Here is a 21618-nt window from a genome sequence, read left to right on the forward strand (position 1 = left end):
GGCTAAGCCCTTGGACATATTTAAAGCAGAGGTTGATAGGTTTTTGTTTAGTAAGGGTGTCAAAAGGTACTGGGAGAATAGGGTTGAGGTGAACAATAAATGAGCCATTATAGAATGGTGATACAGTCTCAATGGGCTGAATGGCCTTCTGCCACTATGTGTCATCGTCTTATGATCTGAAGTGATAGGGCAATGCAGGGAAAGGTTGCAACAGTTAGTTTACGTGAGGCATCCATTGATACTTAACTATATTCTATTTTTACAGAATAAGACAAGTAAAGAATACGGAAGTCCGAACACAGACTCAGGGCAGTAATTGTTGCCAAAAGTGCATCTACGAAGTACTGACTTGAAGGGGGTGAATACTTATGCAATTAATTATTTTGCATTTTATATTTCAAATAATTTACATCACTATGTAGAGATCTGTTTTCATATGCAGAAGTGTCCATAAATCAGGGCTTCATCACCTGGGACTGAACTGTATTGTCTTTGTCTTACACCTCATTCCTCTGAGCAGATCTGCTTTCTAAACTGACAGTGTTCCATTATTTATCCAGATCTGAGGAGGGGTCCCTGACCTGAAACTGGGTTCAATGGACCAAAACGTTCAGTGCTAATTCCTTTACAGAGATGCTGCCTGATCTGTTGAGTTCCTTCAACACTTGTGTGTGTTCAATCAGTATACAGGAGGACGTTTGAAAATCTGGTTGTATAGTGTCACAACAACTATCTCTCATTTAACATCATCAAAACCAAAGTGCTGATTATTGACCACAGTATGAGGTATCCAGAAGTCCACGAACCAGTATTCAGCAGGAAATCAAAGGTGGAAAGAGTCAGTAACTTTAAATTCCTTGGCATTATCATTTTAGAGGATCTGTCCTGGGTCCAGCACAAAGAAAGCTGACAGCGCATTATTTACTTAAAAATTTGCAAAGATCAAACTGTCATCTAAAACTTTGACAAAGTTCTATAGATCCACAGTGGAGCATATTCTTACTGGTTGCATCATGGCATGGTATGAAAACACCAATGTCCTTGAATGGATAAACCTATAAAAGGTAGTGGATAAAGTCCAGTTGATCACAGATAAACCCCTCCTCACTGTGGAGCACATTGTCACACTAAAAACAGCATCTATCATCAACTAGGCCATGCTCTCTTCTTCCTGTTGCCGTCAGGAAGCAGGTACAGGAGCCTCATGTCCCACACCAGCAGGTTCAGGAACAGATATTACCCCTTAATCATGGGGCTTCTGAACCAGAGTGGATAATTTCACCTATCACTGAACTGATTTCTCAACCTATGGACTCACTTTCAAGGATTCTACAATTCATGTTCTCAAATATTATTTAGAACTTATTTACCTATTACTATGATTATTATTTTGTTTTTCTTTTAGTATTTCCATTTTTTTTTACTCATTGGTTATTTGTCTTTGTGTGTAGTTTCCACTGATCCTATTGTGTTTCTTTGTATTTACGGTGAATGCCTGAAAGTAAATGAAATAGTATATGGTGACATATACAGTATGTCCTTCAATAATAAATTGAAGTTTCTTTTCTGACAATTATGCAATCATTTGATCAGAATAAAATAAAAGTTAATTGAAATTGGGTATATTTCCAGTCAATATTCAGGGGTATTAAAGACGAATGAACAATGGAATTAGAAGTTGGGTGTTGAACAAAATGAGTGATTGCCTTGTTGCAGCTTGCAATGGTCAACGGGGTGTGAATCTGCAAATAGAAGTTGCTACTTTTCTCAGAGTTGACATGTAACTGTAACCCGTCGATGTACAATTCGCCTCGGAGCTGCTACATGAAGGGAGCTGTTTGCAGATGTAAAGATCATCACTCATGATAACAAAACGCAAAATATTAGAAGATTCTTTGTAATCAGATAACGATGTGGTATAGCACAAGTTTTTTTCACACAGTGGATGAGAAAGAGAATAAGTAAGGCAAAAGGCCAGCATTACATTGAAAACTGCAGCAGGTCACTCTTATGCAGCGAGTTTCAACCTGGAATAAAACTGCAACCTACAATCCAATTTTGAGCTTATTATAGTTGTATATCTTTCACCTTTGATTGAGATGATGTCAGTTTCTTTGATTAATATGACAGAGGATTCACATATTAAGGTATCAAGTTTCAGTAACTGACAGACTATAGTTTCAAGATCAGGCACCTGAATCAGCATGGATAACTTCACTCACTCAACACTGAACTGATCATGACACAGAAACCTAAGGGCTCACTTTCAAGGACTCCATAACTCGTGTTCTCAGTATTTATTTATTTGGAGATTCAGCACAGAACAGGCTCTTTAGGCCCAATGAGCCACACTGCCCAGTAACCCACCGATTTAACCCAGCCTAATCCCAGCACAGTCTTCACTAATTCATTTGACACAAGAAGATGGATTTCACTGTATGCTTCGAAGTTTTGATGTAAATTTGATGAATATAAAGCTAATTTTTAAAAATAAAACAGAATATACATGCAATATTTCCTTCCCGACCCTGTAGCCCATTGGTTTCTACTGAAACTGAATATTGGTGACCAATATTCCATGGCACCAATACATTGTGTGTGACTGATTTACTGTTGCATAGGGGCAATCATTTATGATCACCTTTCCTACAACTCCTCTTACCCCATCTCTCCATCTCCACAATCCATCTCTCTCTAACCAAAAGCAAACTGAAATTGAAAGCAAAATTCTTGAGGATCTGAAGAGAATTCAGAATTGAAGCGAATGAGGGTGAGAGACAACATGATAGAGATGTATAAGATGATCAGAGGCAGAGATCAAGCGGAGATCCAGAGAATATCTCAGGGCAGAAATGGCCAATGTGTGGGGGAATAATTTCAAGGTGATTGGAGGAAAGGATTGAGAGGGTGTCCGAGGCATGTTCTTTACACAGAGTGGTGGGAGCATAAAAAGCCTTACCAGGAGTGGTGGTAGAGGCAGATACACTTAAAAAACTCTTAGATAGGCTTATGGATTATAGGAGAGCTTTAGAAGGGATGGATTAGATTGATCTTATAGTAACACACAAATGCCAGAGAAACTTAGCAGGCCAGGCAGCACCTATAGAAACAGGTACTGTCCACGTTTCGGGCTCAGACCCTTCAGCGTCTACTCCCCAATTTTCAGGAACAGTAATTACCCTTTCATCATCATACTCCTGAACCGATGTGGATAACTTCACTCACTTGAACTATGAACTGATTCCACAACACATGGAATCAGTCTCACTTTCAAGGATTCTGCAGCTCATACTCTCAGTATAAAAATAATGTATTAAAATATGTGTATTTTTATCTGCACTATTTGTCTTCTTTTGCACCTTGGTTGTTTGTCTGACTTCATTTATGTAGGTTTACACAAATTCTATCACATTGCTTTATTTTTCTCTAAACGCCTGAAAGAAAATGAATCTCACTGTAGTATATGCTGACATGCATGTACTTTGATAATAAATTTACTTTGACTTTGACTAGTGCAGCACTTTGTCAAAAGGCTTTTGAAAATCCAAGTAAACAACATCCACTGATGGACAAAGTCTCGTTCCTCTATGCAGCCTGTTAATTCTTTAAGGAGTTCTAACAAATTTGGCAGGGTAGATTTCTCCTTAAGCAGATTATGCTGACTTCAGCCTATCTTACCATATACCTCCAAGTACTCTGAAACCTCATCCTTAATAACAGATTCTAACATCTTAGCAAACACTGAAGTCGGACTAATTGTCCTATAACATCCTGCCTTTTGTCTCCCTCCCTTCTTAAAGAAATGAGTGACATTTGTAGTTTTCCATTCCTCTGGAACCATACTTGAAAGATTATTACTCATGCCTCTACAATCTCTTCAGTTAGCTCCTTCAGAACCATGGGGTGCAGTCCAAGTAACTGATCCTATTTCACAATGTCCTCTCTCCTATTTACACCATCTTCCCTCTCCACTCAGGTTCAATGCAGAGTCTCAACCCAAACCACCAACAATTCCCTTCCCCCAGACAGATGCTGCTTGGCCTGCTGAGTTCCTCCAGGAGATTTCTCTGAACTCCAGTTTCTGACATCTTTAGTGTCTACACGTATTCAAGCCCTGTTCTGGAAACAATGCAAACCAAAACTGATTATAAAAATACCCCATGCTGGTTGTCACTCACTGGGTAGGAAACTAATCAGAAGAATCGAAATCCACATTGTTTTACTCACTGAGACCCTGTCAGCACTTGTCTGTTCACAGAGTGAAATTGCTGTTGAATAAAATTAAGGAAGAATAGGGCAGGAAGTCCAATCGCGAAACCACAGTGAGCTAACTTAGGCTGATATGTGAACATATGAAAAGCAACACACACAAAATTCTGGAGGAACTCAGTAAGTCAGGAAGCGTCTATGTAAATGAACATACAGTCGATATTTTGGGCCGGGATCCTTTATCAGGTCTGAAAAAGAAAGGGGAAGACACCAGAATGAAAGGATGGGGTGAGGGGATGCAGGCTAGCTGGAAAGTGATTGGTGAAGCCAAGTGGGTGGGTGGGTAAGGTAAAGGGCTGGAGAGGAAGGAATCTCGTAGGAGAGGACCGTGGAACATAGGAGAAAGGGAAGGAGAAGGGGACCCAGGGGGAAGTGATAGGAAGGTGGGATGAGGTAAAAGGCCAGAATATCAAAAGCTCTTAATTATATTTGTCAAAATTAAAGACAATTCCCAATAACAGATAGAAATAATGAGAAAAGTCGAATTGTTAGACGCCAGCGACAGCAGATGTTATAATCTGCAGCAAAAATAAATTGCTGGAGGAGTCATGATGCAGCAGCTTAATCTGCAATGTTGACCATTCTGCCGGACATTAAAAGTGACAGGTGCGTAAAAAGGACCCGAAGGATTATTGGCAAACCAAGTTACCCCGACCACAAACTGTTCCAGCTGCTACGATCCGGGAAACAGTATCGCAGCATAAAAGCCAGGACCAACAGGCTCCGGGACAGCTTCTTCCACCAGACCATCAGACTGATTAATTCACACTGACACAATTGTATTTCTAAGCTATATTGACTGTTCTGTTTTATATCTTACTGTTCATACTCTTTATTACAAATTACTGTAATTTGCACATTGTACATTCAGATGGAGATGTAACGTAAAGATTTTCACTCCTTATGTGATGGATGTAAGAAGTAAAGTGAATTCAATTCAATTCAATCTGCAGATGCTATCTGACTCCCTAAGTTCCTCCAGAAGCTTTTTCTCTTGCTTGAGTTAAAAGGTTATCCATGATGAGTCATCAAGTAAAGGGTTGATGACAAAAAGTTAACTGAGGAAGGAAAAGGAATGAGAGGAAGAGAAAAAACCATGGTCAAGACGTTCAGTTGTTCTTCAGAACAAACATCAGAATGGGAAGAAATGTGTTCTAAGTGACTTTATTGTGGAATGGTTGTAGGTGCCAGATGGAGTAGTTTGAGTATCTCAGAAACTGATGATCTCCTGGGATTTGCACACACTACAGTCTCTAAAGTTCACAGAGGATGGTGCAAAAAATTGAAAAAAGGAAATCTTGTGAGTAGTGGTTCAGTGCCAATTCCAGGCACTGCAGTAATATTGATGGTACTTGCATTGAAGGATTGACAACATCGAGCCACTTCATTGGTGCCTGATACCGTTGGATACCCAGATGAGGTTATTTCATACCATGTGTACTGAATGGGAAAGGATCCCTGCAAGGACTCACAGGAAACTGACACTGAGTCCCTGAGACGTGAAACATTTGCTGTTGACAGATATCGAAGCACAGGAGAAGACACAGGTTCTGTGGAAAGGAATTCAACAATCAGACACTAAATGAACATATGAAATCAAAAACTCCTCTACCACTTTATTAGGTACACCTGTTCACCTGTTTGTAAATGCAAATATCTAATTAGCCAATCATGTGGCAGCATACTTACACACCTGGAGAAGAGGGATGCTGATGTGAGAATACTGTTCTTGGACCACAGTTCAGCATTCAACACCATAATTCCCTCCAGGCTTGACAAGATACTCAGAGACCTCAGCCTTCACCCTGCCTTGTGCAGCTGGATCCTGGACTTCCTGTCAGTTCACCGGCAGGTGGTAAAAGGGGGGTTCCCTCATCTCTGCCCCTCTGACCCTCAACACAGGAGCCCCTCAGGGCTGTGTCCTAAGCGTCCTCCTTTACTCTCTGTATACTCATGACTGTGTTGTCACCTACATGTCCAATCTGCTAATTGTATTTGCAGATGATACTATATTGATTGGCCTTATCTCAAATAATAACAAGACAGCCTACAGGGAAGTCATCACCCTGACACTGTGGTGTCAAGAAAACAACCTCTCCCTCAATGTCGCAAAAACAAAGGAGCTGGTTGTGGATGACAGGAGGAATGGACACAGGCTAACCACTATTGACATCAATGGATCTGAGGTTGAGAAGGTAAACAGCATCAAGTTCCTTGGCATACACATCACCAAGGATCTCAAGTGGTCTGTACATACTGGCTGTGTGGCGTAAAAAGCACAACAGCACCTCTTTCACCTCAGATGGTTGAAGAAGTTTGGCATGGGTCCCCAAATCCTCAGGACTTTCTACAGGGACACAATTGAGAGCATTCTGACTGGCTGCATCACTACCTGGTATGGGAACTGTACCTCCCTCAATCACAGGACTCTGCAGAGAGTGGTGTGGACAGCCCAGCACATCTGTGGATGTGAACTTCCCAATATCCAGGATATTTACAGTGATAGGTGCATAAAAAAGGCCTGTAGGATCATTAGGGACCCAAGTCACCCTAACCACAAACTGTTCTGGGACAGCTTCTTCCATCAGGCCATCAGACAGATTAATTCGTGCTGATACAATTGTATGTCTATGCTACATTGACTGTCCTGTTGTACATACTATTTATTACAAATGACTATAAATTGCACTTTGCAGATTCAGACAGAGATGTAGTGTAATAATATTTACTCCTCATGTATGTGAAGGATGTAAGAAATATAGTCAATTCAATTCAACACAGTCCATAAAAGCATGCAGACATGGTCCAGAGATTCAGTTGTTGTTCAGGTCAAACATCAGAATGTGGAAGAAGTGTGATCAAAGTAACTTTACGCATGAAATGATTGTAAGCGGTTGTTTGAGTATCTCAGATAATGCAGATCTCCTGGAATTTTCACACTGTCTCTAGAGTTGGTAGAGAATAGTGCAAAAAACAAAAAAAAAAACATCCATGGAGCAGCAATTCTATAAGCATAAAATCTCGTATCAACACCTGTTGCTGTAATTCTACAGCCGTACCATCCTGTATCTCCCGTGTGAAGATCCTCCATAGTAACAGCAAATACTCCCCATTCCGGGTCATCTGTGATTGACACTCGGCTACTCCGTCCGTGTTGCCCATTTGTTTCCACTAAAACTGAACATTGTTGACTCTATCCATGGTACCAATACTTTGTGTGTGAGCGGTACGTTGCATCAGTGATAATCGATTGTGATCGCTCTTCCCACAACCCCTCTTACATCTTTCTCCTCACACAATGCACCTGAAACTGAGGGAGGCATTTTCAGATTTGAGGGAAAGGAACAACTTCATGCAAACAAATATCTTTGAACACGAGTGTAAAAACAGGTCCAGGTCACGTCCAGAATGTGAACCATGATGAGCAACCAATAATTCCGGTATGAAGTGCAGCCGAACGTACACAAATATAACAGCCGTTTCATTTAGGATGCTGCTCTAATTTCTGATGGAAATCTTATATTTTGCATCTGTCAGGTATTTCTATGTGTAGTTGGAAGGTGGTGTAACAGTGGTCATTACCACTTCAGTGTCAAGAACTCCAAGCATGATTTCAATTTCCATAAGGATATATTCAGTGTTTAAATCCAATTTATTAATTATTTCTAGAATTTATAACCACATATCAATGATGGTAATAATCAACTACCAGATTTTCAAAATCCCATCTGGATCAGAAAAGCCTTTAGGGACAGAAATCTCTCATCCCTACCCACCCTGGCTTATCTTTGACTCCAGATCTAGTTGTATTCTTTACTTAATTGCCCCAGTGAAATGGCCCAGGAAAGACACTGATATCAAGACAATGTCAGCGTGTTCCCTGCAGAGTGAAATCAGATTCCAGCAATGGTAGACCTGATATTCCCACTGAACAGCCTCCAGGAGATTTCAGTAGCTGGATATATTCTCCCCCCACTTGGCTACACACTACTCCCTTTTTCCCTTTATCTGCTTCCACCTCTCAGCCATCTTCAAAATCCACCCCTTTTCCTCCCCATTCCATTTGCCTGTCATGCTTCACCCCTCCTCAGTCCCTGACCACCTAGTGGACCCAGATTCACATCTCCCCCTCTCCTATTTACACTATCTTCCTCTCCACTCAGACTTGATGCAGAGACTCAGCCTAAACTGTCGACAGTTCTCTTCCCCCTAACAGATGCTGTTTGGCTCACTGACTTCCTCCGGAAGTTTGCTCTGAACTCCAGATTCAGTCATCTGTAGTGTCTGCACACATCAAGTTCTGTTCTGCAAATGGTGGACGACCTCCAAATCAATGCAAATGGCCAGTGCTTGCTGTCACTCACCAGGTAGGAAACCAATCAGAGGAATTGAAGTCCACATTGCTTTATTCACAGAGACCCAGCCAGGACCTGTCTGTCCTCAGCAAGAAGTAACAGTGAAATAAAAATGAGGAAGATGGCAGCAGGAAGTTCAATAAGAGAACCACAACAGGGGTATGGTATGTGACAATCTGAAAAGCTTTTAGCTATATTTAGCAAGACAGAAACATTTAAGCAATTCCCAAAAACTGAATGAAATGTTGAGAAGAGTTAAAATGGTAGATACAAGAAACAGCAGTTGGTCTAATCTTCAGCAAAAACAAACTGCAGGAGATGTCCTGAAGCAGAGCGTTAATCTAAAAATGTTGCCTCTGTGGATCCCACCTCTCTCCCCACATTTCTCCAGAAATTTTATTTTTTTACTTGATTAAATATGTTAGGTGCATTGAGTTATTGGGGAAACTGCTGATGTTGAAAACTAAATGGTGGAAAAGGAAAAAGCCCAAGTTGAAGGTTGTCGTGATTGTGAGTTGAAGTTACGATCTGGGCTTCGTGTCTACGGGTTCCATGTGCTGATTTGAGGCTGAGGGAGTGACCCTCCCCACTGCTCCAGTCTTTTCTTCTAAATGCTATTTGCTTCCTTTTGTTTTTGATTTGTTCTTTTCTCTCGCTGTACATTGGGTGTTTGGAGGTCTTCTTTTATTTGTGGGTTATTTTGGGTTTCTTTGATTTGTGGCTGCCTGTAAGGAAGCTAACCTCAGGATTGTATAATGTATGCATACAATGATGATAAATGTACATTGAACTATTGAATATTGAAAGGCCTAGATAGAATGGATGTGGAAGGGATGTTGCCTGTAGAAAAGGAGTCTAAGACCAGAGGGTACAGCCTCAGAGTACAGGATGTTCCTTTAGAACAAAGTTGAAATTGAGAGTGATGAATCTGTGGAATTCACTGCCACAGATGGCTGCGGAGGCCAAGACACCAGGTGTATTTTGAGTGGAGATTGATAGTTTCTTGATTAGTAAGGACGTCAAAGGCTACGGGGAGAAGTCAGGATAATGAGATTGAGAGTAAAAATAAATCAAACATGATGAAATGGTGGAATAGACCCAAGGGGAAGATTGTCTTAGTTCTTCTCCTATGCCTTTTGATCTTATGGTCTTCTAATACATTCACCAAACCTGTGAACTCTTCTACACCCCTCCAATATTTCCACATTCAGTATTTGCCATGATGATAATTCAATCAAATCTGTTTTGTGAACTTGCTGCCAAAAAGCAACAAACTAGGAAATAGGTGTGATGTAGAAAGGGCTTTTCATGCAAACTTAGCACACAGTACTTGGCTTAATTCACTCTCCTCTCTGAAGGCTGTGTCTTATCTTTGAAGAGACTTTAAAGCTCCACTCTTCTGAATTCTATTCCATCTGTTTGTGCAATTTCAATAGCTCTGATGGGATTTCACTTTGCTTCAGTTACCATCAGGAGCCATGTCAACATCAATATCTTCCAACCCAATGTCACGTCTTTCTGATGATTTGATTTCATTTTAATAAACAGAGCAATGCCACCCTTGTTGCCTTCTTGTCTGTTCTTTCGATACAATGTGCTCCAAGCTATAATTTTCTTTCAGCCATGATTCAGTGATGCCTACAACATCATACATGCCAATCCATAACTTTGTGACAAGTTCCTCTACCTTATTCCGTATACTGCACATATTCAAATTTAACGGTGTATTCACCCTGTTCGATCTTGTCTGCCTTTTATGTTGAAACTCATCCTATTGACTGCTATTTTGCCCTGTCAGAATCAGAATCAGGTTTATTGTCATCGGCACTTGTTAACTTAGCAGCAGCAGTTCAATGCAATATATAATTTAGCAGAGAAAATAATAATAATAAATAAACAAGTAAATCAATTACAGTATACATATATTTAATAATTTTTTTAAAAAGCGTGGAAAATCAGAAATACTGTATATTTAAAAAAAGTGAGGTAGTGTCCAAAGATTCAATGTCAATTTAGGAATCAGATGGCAGAGGGGAAGAAACTGTTCCTGAATCGCTGAGTGTGTCTCTTCAGGCTTCTGTATCTCCTACCTGATGGTGACAGTGAGAAAAGGGCATGCCCTGGATGCTGGAGGTCATTAATAATTGATGCTGCCTTTCCATGACACTGCTCTCTGAAGATGTCCTGGGTACTTTGAAGACTAGTACCCAAGATAGAGCTGACTAGATTTACAACCTTCTGCTGCTTCTTCTGGTCCTGTGCAGTAGCCCCTCCATACAAGACAGTGATGCAACCTGTCAGAATGCTCTCCATGGTACAACTATAGATATTTTTGAGTGTATTTGTTGACATACCATATCTCTTCGATCTCCTAATTATGTACAGCCGCTGTCTTGCCTTCTTTATAACTACAACAGCCTCGCCTCACCACACATTGGGTATTTGTAAATGATACCTTGTATAATATGAGAGCTGACTCTATTGTATCAGTTATTGCTGTCAGTTGTGTAGTGTTCACCCTCAGTGAAGGATGTGGTTAGAACGTCTGTCTTCTTTACTTGCCATAGCAAACAGAATATGGAGAAGTACGAACAGCTGTTGGTACTTCTCTATAGATGACAGATGTTCTGGTCTCCTCCTGTATTGCCCCATCACTTCTTGGAAAACATCTCAACAACCATGGTGCAACATGCTGATGTGAACAAGTGCAGAGAAACTAAACATCTTCAACAAAACTATTTTGTTTCAGCATCTAGATCATTGAACAACAATAACAATTCAGGGAAGTGAAAAGGCCACTTAACCATTGTGTTGAAACCTAATCCCAATCCTGTGCAGCCCCGTAAATACAATGGTGGGATCATAAAATGTTTACCAGTCAGTTCTTGGGAAGTTATCCAAGAACTGAGGCTTTATAAGGTATAGGTCAGATTCAATGGGCTGAGTGGCCTAATTCTGTTCTGTTTTATTGTCTTCTGGTCTATGGTCTTAACTGATGAAGCAATGCAGGAAGAGGATGCAACAACTAGTTGACTTGAAGCATCCATTGGATCCACCCTGAATACTGTCTTCTGAGCACAGAAGTTCTAAACTTACTCCTTGAGCATTACTTTGGGATGTCCTCGGAAAAGGAAAGGGTCCCTTTCAGAATCAGGATCAGTTTATTTTCACTGTCTTCTGATGTGAAATGTGTTGTTTTGCAGTAGAAAAACTAAGTAAGTTCCTTGCCTCAGAGCATTAATGAACTCCAGTTTAACAGGTCCAGGTCCACAAGTGGGACCACTGCTTCTGGAATTATCCCCAGGCAATCAACACCCATCAGATAACCCTGAGCTGAAGAGGGCAAGAGCTTCATCAGATTCCGGTGTTATTGTGTCACATCCTCACACAGCAGGCAAAGGTTATTATGCCATATTCCTACCTGCCGATGAGGCTTTTCAAAGTTCAAAATTCAAATTCAATTTATTATGAAGGTACATACATGTCAGCATAAACTATCCTGATTATAATGACGATAATGCAGTTCACCTTCTCTCATTTTCAAGACCGTTTATTGTACATTCATGGGTTACAGTCACAGATCAGTACTGAGAAAAGTTACACCTTCTAGTTGCAGATTCACACCCTGATGACCAATGTAAGCTGCAATAATTTGCAGCTCTCTCATTTTATTCAGCACCCAACTTTTATTTCCATTGCTCGTTCTCCTTTAAGGCCTTTGTACAGTGACTGGAAATGTTCATGCTGTGTCTCTTTCTCACTCCATTTCGACAAAATGTGTTATGAAAAGTCAGTAACCTTGTCAAACTTGAAAATCTTCATAGTAACTTTAGTAGCAAAGTTTGTATGTATTGCCATATTCTATCCTCAGTTCCATTTTCTTACAGGCATTCACAGTAGAACAAAGAAGTACAATAGAATCAGTAAAAACTACACACAAGAGCTGACAAAATATAATCTGCAATGGAAGGCAAACTATGCAAATACAAAAAAATTATTGATTGTAAATATAAGACTGAGACATGAGTTGTGGAGACATTGAAAGTCAGTCCATAGGTTGTGTTCAGTGAGCACTTCACTGTTGAGCTGAGTGAAGTTATCAATACCTGGTTCAGGAGCCTGATGGCTGAACTGTTCCTGAAGCTGATGGTTTGGGACGTTCCAAAGGGAGCAGTGAGAAGAGAGCATGTCTGGATGATGAGGATCCTGGATGATGGATCCTGCTTTCTTGTGGAAACCCTCCTTTGTCGGTGTGCTCATTGTATGGGAGGGCTTTACCTATGATCTGATCAGTCTTGACCAATTTCCACACAGACCGTCTCTGAGTCATGAATGGCTCTGTTTTTTATAGAAGCCTGTAAGTCAATATTGCCCATAAATTAGAAAACAGACAAATATCATACAATGTGGTATCCATACCTCCATGGTATTCTAATGAAGGGCATCAACTGCATATAAAACTAAAAAGGAGTAATTCTGAAAAGAGATGAGAACGAAAACTCATTATGTTATTTGTAGGAACAGAGAACATAGAACAGTACAGCACAGTACAGGCCCTTTGGCCCCCAGAGTAGTGCTAAATTGTATTCCATGATCAAGCTAATCCTTCCCTCCTACATTGCACTTAACACTCTATTTTAATACATATATGTGTGTAGCTCTCTCAGAGCTTCTTAAATGTCCCTGTTGTATCAGCCTCTATCATCAAGCCTACAGTGAATTCCAGAGAGCTGCCACTCACTGTGTGGAAAAAAAAACCTACCTCTTACATCTCCCCTAAACTTTCCTCCACTCACCTTAAATGGGTGTCCTCTGGTACTGGTCTTTGTCATGATGAGATCGGTGTGCTGCCTATCCACTCAACCAATGCTTTATACTCCACAATACTCCACGTGTGATCGAACCAGAGCTGCAATATTTCCTTGTGGCTCTTGAACTCAATCACATCAACTAGTGAAGTTTAGCACATCATACACCTTCTTTAAGTATCTGAGAATGGGCAAAGAAATGGCTGATGGAATACAGTGTCGGGAAGTGTTTGGTCATACACTTTAGTAGAAGAAATGAAAGGATGAACTACTTTCTAAATGGAGAGAAGATACCAAAAACTGAGGCACAAAGGGACTTGAGAGTTCTTGTGCAGGATTCCCTCAAGGTTATTTTGCAGGTTGAGTCTGTGGTAAGGAAGGCAAATATGATGTTAGAATATAAAAGCAAGGATGTAATGTTGAGACTTCATAAAATACTGGTGAGGCCTCATTTGGAGTATTACGAGCAGCTCCTCATCTTGAAAAGGATGTGCTGAAACTGGAGAGGGTTCAAAGGAATTTCACGAAAATGATTCCAGGATTGAATGGCATTTCATATGAAGAGCATTTGATGGCTCTAGGCTGTATTCAATAGAATTCAGAAGAATGAGTGGAGACCTAATTGAAACCTATCACATGCTGAGAGGCCTTGATAGAGTGGATGTGGAAAGGATGCTTCCTTTGGTGGGAGAGCCTAAGACTAGACAACATAGCCTCAGAATAGGGGTGTGTCAATTCAGAATGGAGATGAGGATGAATTTCAAAGTTGGAGATCGGTGAACCTCTGGAATATTTGCCACATGCAGCTGTGGAGGGTGAGTCTTCATGTATAATTAAGGCAAAGATTGATAGCTTCTTCATTGGTCAGAGCATGAAGAGATACGGGGAGAAAAGCAGGAGATTGAGGCTAAGAGCAAAACTGGAGTTTCCATGATGAATTGGTGGAGCAGGCTCAATGAGCCAAATGGCCTAATTATGCTCCTATATCTGAACTTCTCAGCCACAAGCAATAGCAGATATTTTAACTTGAAGCAAAAATAAAGATTTGGATTTGTCCTGAAGCAGAGGATTAATCTGAAATGCTGACCACTCTGCCTATGTTGAACACACCTGTCTCCCTGGGTTCCTCCAGAACTTTTATATTTTGCTTGATTAAAAATGTCAGGTGTGTTGAGTCATTGGGAGAAGTGCTCATGGTGGAAAGAGAAAGAGCACATGTTGAGTGTTTTTGTGATTGTGAGTAGGAAGTTGTGGGCTTCGTGTTTACAGGCTCCACGACATTTACCATGCCGTGCTCTAAATTCAGGCTGATTCTATAGCCTGCTCAGGCTGCTCCAGGCTTCGAGTCTGAGGACGTACTTTCATTCTAAATACTATTTGCTTACTTTTATTGTTTGCACATTTCTCTCTGTCTCTGCACATCAGGAGATTTTTGATCTTTTATTGATGGGCTACTTTGGGCTTCTTTGTTTTGTGGCTACCTATAAAGAGATGGATTTTAAGAGTTGAAAATAAATGTACATTGCACTTTGAACTTTTGAATGATGAAATGGTGGAATAGACCCAATGGGAAGGATAGCCTAATTCTTCTCCTATGTTGTTGTGATGGAAATGAGACAGATTCTTTGGGTCTCAAAGGCAAGGATTCTGGACACACAGTTTTAACAATAAGGAGTTTATTTACAAGGGGAGAAGAGCTTGAGGACAACACAAGTGGCTAAAATATTCGCACAAACACGCTTAGGATAGTCAAGCATGGGAAAAGTTGGGTTGGCAGTACGCTCCCAAAACCCTATTCAATGCACAGCTCACCACGTGTCTCCAGCGCTGTTCTGTAGTCTTCAGCCTGGAGTGAAGCAGGGTGGTCCCTCGAGGATGGCAAAAAAGAGAGCTGGCCAAGCACATGTAGCACCCTTTATAGGTCAGGGGGCTGGAGGGTCCAGCCCAGGTGATTCACTGGGGGGCCAACGGCTTGGTAGTAGATGGGTTAATCCAATTAAGGTGGCCAATGGTTAAGTGTGCATTGATTAGTTGGGAGGGGTGAAATGTTGACTGGCATGTGGTGTGCCTTCCGACCAGGTAGAGGGCAGTGCTGAGCCATGACAGGCACGGCTCTCTGGATATATATGTCTTTTGGTTTTATGGTCTTCTTATACAGGCAACAAACTGGTGAACCTCTTCTGCAATCCCCAAGTGTGTTCTAACTGTATTTTTATACATTTGTAACATAAATTCTTGAGTGATTAATGCTGGCCCAATGCCATAAGCTCTCTTTACCACCTACTTTACCGTCTCCCTCGATTCCAAAGTTTGGGGAATTATGGACTCCAAGATTTGTGCATCATTCTGGATCTGCCTTGATGATAATTCAATCAGACGTGTTTTATAGAACTTGCTGCTGAGAAAGAATAAAAATAGGAAATAGGTGTGACGTGGAAGGGTTTTTCATGCAAACTCAGCAGACAGTACCTCATTTCATTCTCTCTCCTCTCTAAAGGCTATGGCCGATCTTCGAAGGAACCTTAAAAGCTTACCCTTCTGAATTCTATTCCAGTTGTCGGTGCAATTTCAAGAGCCCTGATGGGATTTCACTTTGCTTCAGTCCAATATGAGGGGAAAACCCACTGAATGGAATTACCCATTCACAGCGGGTAAAATCCACGTCGGATCTCTTAAACCAAATCAACTCCATTTTGAAAGGAAATAGTCTGCATATGTAGACAGCTCCTGTAGTTTCTTTTTCTCATAGATTCATGGGGCACAGTTAATGTACAGGTCACATTTGTCCAAGAAGAAGACATTTCTATCTTACCTTCTGCACTTCTTTCTATGTTAGTCGAACTGTGATCTATCCAGATTCATGCTGTGCGATCCCCTGGGGCAGATGAAGTCTGAGGAGAGCTTCAGTCCAAGGGATTAGAATTCCCACATGTCACACATATTGGAGAATAAACACAGAATCAGAATCAGAATCAGGTTTAACATCACCGGCTTACCGTATGTCATGAAATTAACTATAGCAGTCCTAAACAGGAATATTTGATGATTCCCATTGGGAAGGAGAAGCTTGTTTACAGAAGGCATTTATTAGTTCTTCCCTAAATTCTGTTTTGTAAGAGAAGTAAACAACACAGAAGTTCTAACAATATCCTTTGAGAACTGCTTGAGACAGCCTGGGACAGGGAAGTGTCCATTTCAGAATCAAAATCAGCTTTGTTTTCTCTGTCTTCTGATGTAAACTGTGTTGTTTTGCAGCAGAAAAAAAATAAACAAGTTCCTTCATTCAGACTATTAACGAGCTCAGGTTTAACAGGTCCAGGTTTACAAGTGGGACCACTGCATGTGGAATTATCTGCAGATAATCAACCCTCATTAGCTAACCCTATCCTGAGGAGGTCATGAGCTCCAAACAGACTCTGGTGTTATTGGTGTTATTTGGTGCTTTTGCTTCACATCCTTGCATCGGAGGTGACGGATATTGTGCTGTATTGCTCCTTGTCAGTGAGGCATTTTAAAGTTCAAAACTCAAATTGAGTTTATTATTGAAGTGCATATATTTCAGCAAAAAAACTACTCTGGTTATAATTACAATAATGAAGTTCACCCTTTGTTCGATTTTCAGGATGTTCTATTCTATGTATGTACATTAATGGGTTACAGTCACGTGTTAGTTCTGAGAAAACTTACACCATCTATTTGCAGATTCACACCCTGATGACCAATGCAAACTCCAATAATCAGCAACTGACTCATTTTAATCAGCACCCAACTTTTATTTCTACTGCTGGTCCTTTAGTACATTTGTGCAATGACTGGAGAGCTTTATGCTTGAGTCTCTTTCTCACTCCATTTCTACAAAATGTGTTCTGATGGGTAAGTAATCACGCACTTTATCACAGCTCAAAAAATCCAAAGCAAATTTATTTTCAAAATACATATAAATCACTATATACTACCCAGAGATTCATTTTCTTGCAACCTTTCATTGGAGAACAAAGAAAAACAATAGAATCAATGAAAAACTACACACAAAAACTGATAAACGACAAACATGCAAAGGAAGCCAATCTGTGCAAACACAATAAATAAGAAATTAATTAATACTGAGAACATAAAATTGTAGAGTCCTTGAAAGTGAGTCTATAGGCTGTGTTCAGTGATCTTTGCTGTTAAGTGACCAAAGTAAACCACTCTGGTTCAGGAGCCTGTTAGCTGAAGTGTTCCTGAATCTGTGGGCTTTGGGCCTAAGGCTTCTCTGTGTCCTTGCCAGTGAGAAGAGAACATGTTTGTATGATGGACGTCCTTGATGATGGATTCTGCTTTCTCATGGCAATACATCGCTGTAGATATGCTCGTTGGTGTGCTGGGCTGGGCTTTGCCTATCAATTGATCAAATCAGTATTAACCAATCTCCATACAGACTACCCCCGAGTAACGAATGGGTCTGTGTTTACAGAGGCCAGAAAGTAAATATTGCCGATAAATCAGAAAACACAGAAATATCACTCAATGTGTTACCCATACCTTCATGGTATTGTAACGAAAGGATCAACTGCAAATAAAACTGAGGAAAAACAGTAATTTTGAAAAGTGGAGAGAAAGTAAACCAGTTTTGTTATAACATAGAACATAAAACAGTTCGGCCCACAGTATTGTGCTGATCTATACTCCATGATCAATCAAATACTTCCCAAATGCATAGCCCATGAGACTCTGTTTCGTACATACATGTGTAAGCCCATCTAGGAGTCTCTAAATGTCCCTATTGTATCAGCCTCTACCCCCATGCCTGCAGTGCGTTCCAGGGACCCACCACTCTCTGTATAACAAAAAACTTACTTCTTACATCTCTGCTAAACATTCTTCCACTCACCTTAAATGGATCTCCTCTGATATTGGTCATTGTTACCATGAGGAGGGGGTGCTGGCTATCCACTCAATCTATTCTCCACAACGCTCCAAGAGTGATCAAACCAGAGTTTTCGAGAGCTGCGACATTACTTTACGGCTCTTGAACTTGATCCCCTCAACCGGTGAAGTCAAGCACCTCATTCACCATCTTTAACACCGTTTCAACTTGCTCAACAACTTTAAAGGATCTACACATTTGATCCCAATGTCCCTCTGTAACTCCTCACTGTTAAGAATCCTGCCATTAACCTTGTAATCTGGCTTAAAGTTCAATTACCCAAAGTGTATCACAACATATTTTTCAGTGTTAAACTCCATCTACCACTTCTCCACCCGACATTGCATCCTGTCTTTGTCTGTTTGTATCTTATGACAACCTTCTGTACCACCCACAACACTGACAATCTACCCCCATATGTATATACAGTACTGTGCAGAAGTTGTAGGCGTATGTAAAAATAGTACAATCTACCATATGTATATACAGTACTGTGCAGAAGTTGTAGGCGTATGTAAAAATATTTTATAAAGCGAAGAGGCTTCCAAAAATAATGAAATGTCAAGTTACCGAATATCAGATATTTACTATAAAGTGCAGTAAACAGAAAAAAGCTAAATAAAATCGATATTTGGTGTGACCACTCTTTGCCTTAAGAACGGCATCCATTCCCTGAGGCACACAGTTGTGCAGTTTTATAAGAAAATCAGCTGCTTTTTCCAAGCAACTTGGAGAACTTGCCACTGTTCTGCAGACTTGGGCTGTCTCGTTTGCTTCTGACTTTCCAGGTAATCCCAGGTAACCTGGATAATGTTGAGATCAGGACTCGGTGAAGGCTATGCTATCTTGGGATGCCTAAGAATTTTGCACGGTAATGTACATTGGAAATTTGAATTAAGTAACATTACAGAGGTTCATTTGTGTGTACAAGTGACATTAAGTCAAGTGATTATAACTTGGGAATGAGCTTGTCCTGTCCAAGACCGAAAGAAGCCGCAGAAGATCGTGAACACGGCGCAGCACATCACACAAACCAATCTTCCGTCCTTGGAGTCACTTTACACCACACGCTGTCGGAGCAGTGCTGCCAGGATGATCAAGGACACGACCCACCCAGCCAACACACTTTTCGTACCTCTTCCCTCCGGGAGAAGGCTCAGGAGCTTGAAGACCCATACGGCCAGAGTTGGGAACAGCTTCTTTCCAACTGTGATAAGACTGCCGAACGGATCCTGACCCAGATCTGGGCCATACCCTCCAAATATCTGGACCTGCCTCTCAGTTTTTTTGCACTCCCTTACTTTCCATTTTTCTATTTTCTATTTATGATTTATAATTTAATTTTAATACTTCTTTTTACTATTTTTAATATGTTTAATATTTCATATTTGTAATCCAGGGAGCGGGAACTGCAGAATCAAATATCGCTGTGATGATTGTACATTCTAGTATCAATTGTTTGGTGACAATAAAGTATAAAGTATAACTGTATCCTCTTTTATCTTAACATTACTCCTCCTACCAGATCAATTCTTTAAACTAACACTCTTCCATTTTTAACTCAGATCTGATGAGAAATTCCTGACCTGAAACTGGATTTAATGAAAAGTTCCTGTTATGATTTGCAGCTTCAAAACAGTGAACGAATTCAAAGCAAACAACAGAGCTGGGAAATGAGAATCTTAGACTGTGTTTTTACTTTAAGTGAGGCGCACATGTATCACATAGAAACATAGAAAATAGGTGCAGGAGTAGGCCATTCGGCCCTTCGAGCCTGCACCGCCATTTATTATGATCATGGCTGATCATCCAACTCAGAACCCCGCCCCAGCCTTCCCTCCATACCCCCTGACCCCCGTAGCCACAAGGGCCATATCTAACTCCCTCTGAAATATAGCCAATGAACTGGCCTCAACTGTTTCCTGTGGCAGAGAATTCCACACTTTCACCATGTTGGTGTCATGACATATCAATTCATATCATTTACTTATGAACCATATTTAATTACTTAAACAAACAAGAATACTTAATCAAACAATATTTACAATATTACTCGAATATTTACAATATTACTGAAATATTAAATACACAACACTCCTTGCAACTTAAGTATAAATTCCATCTGAATAGAAAATGCATCTCACTATATATACAGTATACTATATGAAGGATTTCATACTCTTGGCATATCATCCTTCCTGAAACAGGGGATCACTCTGCTTAGCAGATGAGACTTGTAGCTGTGAAACCATCTTAGGTTCTGGGGCCTCCTCCACAGTGGGTTGTAAGAGCTGTTGACCCTGAGACTGCAGGAAGTGGTTCTGACTGCGATGGACATCTTTCTTCTCTTTCCCATTTCTTCTTCTAGTTCATGCATTTAGCTCACTGGAGTATTCTCTTATTAATCCTTCTATTGCTCCCTTTACAAAAGGACGGGTTGCACTTGAATCCTAGGGGGACCAATATCCTGGCAGGGAGATTAGCGGGGGCTACTGAGGTGACTTTAAACTAGAATGGTTGGGGGGTGGGAATCAAATTAAAGAGGCTAGGCGAGAGGAGGTTAGTTCACAACAGGGGGATGGGAACCAGCGCAGAGAGACAGAGGGGTGTAAAGTGAGGGTAGAAGCAAAAAGTACTATGGAGAAAAGTAAAAGTGGCAGGCCGACAAATCCAGGGCAAGCATTAAAAAGGGCCACTTTTCAGCATAATTGTATAAGGGCTAAGAGAGTTGTAAAAGAGCGCCTGAAGGCTTTGTGTGTCAATGCAAGGAGCATTCGTAATAAAGTGGATGAATTGAAAGTGCAGATTGTTATTAATGATTATGATATAGTTGGGATCACAGAGACATGGCTCCAGGGTGACCAGGGATGGGAGCTCAACGTTCAGGGATATTCAATATTCAGGAGGGATAGACATGAAGGAAGGGGAGGTGGGGTGGCGTTGCTGGTTAAAGAAGAGATTAACGCAATAGAAAGGAAGGACATAAGCCGGGAAGATGTGGAATCGATATGGGTAGAGCTGCGTAACACTAAGGGGCAGATGACGCTGGTGGGAGTTGTGTACAGGCCACCTAACAGTAGTAGTGAGGTCGGAGATGGTATTAAACAGGAAATTAGAAATGTGTGCAATAGAGGAACAGCAGTTATAATGGGTGACTTCAATCTACATGTAGATTGGGTGAACCAAATTGGTAAAGGTGCTGAGGAAGGGGATTTCTTGGAATGTATGCGGGATGGTTTTTTGAACCAACATGTTGAGGAACCAACTAGAGAGCAGG

At 40.7% G+C, this 21618-nt stretch overlaps 1 protein-coding gene and 1 pseudogene across 2 annotated transcripts in view; both read right to left on the minus strand.

The window, feature by feature from the left end:
• The window catches only part of LOC140210052 (CMRF-35-like molecule 4), a 39141-nt gene extending 34875 nt beyond the window's left edge, over positions 1-4266 (minus strand). Inside the window, exon 1 of one of the 2 annotated variants that reach the window (XM_072278830.1) lies at positions 4228-4266. The gene's annotated coding sequence lies outside the window, so the exon portion shown is untranslated. Of the gene's footprint in view, positions 1-4178 lie in introns of both variants that reach the window. The other variant, XM_072278829.1, reaches the window with a different exon arrangement.
• A 2937-nt stretch (positions 4267-7203) lies between these two features.
• Positions 7204-21618, minus strand: part of LOC140209404 (polymeric immunoglobulin receptor-like) — a 53696-nt pseudogene continuing 39281 nt past the window's right edge.

Source organism: Mobula birostris, chromosome 14, assembly GCF_030028105.1.
Source record: "Mobula birostris isolate sMobBir1 chromosome 14, sMobBir1.hap1, whole genome shotgun sequence".
Lineage (NCBI taxonomy): Eukaryota > Metazoa > Chordata > Chondrichthyes > Myliobatiformes > Myliobatidae > Mobula > Mobula birostris.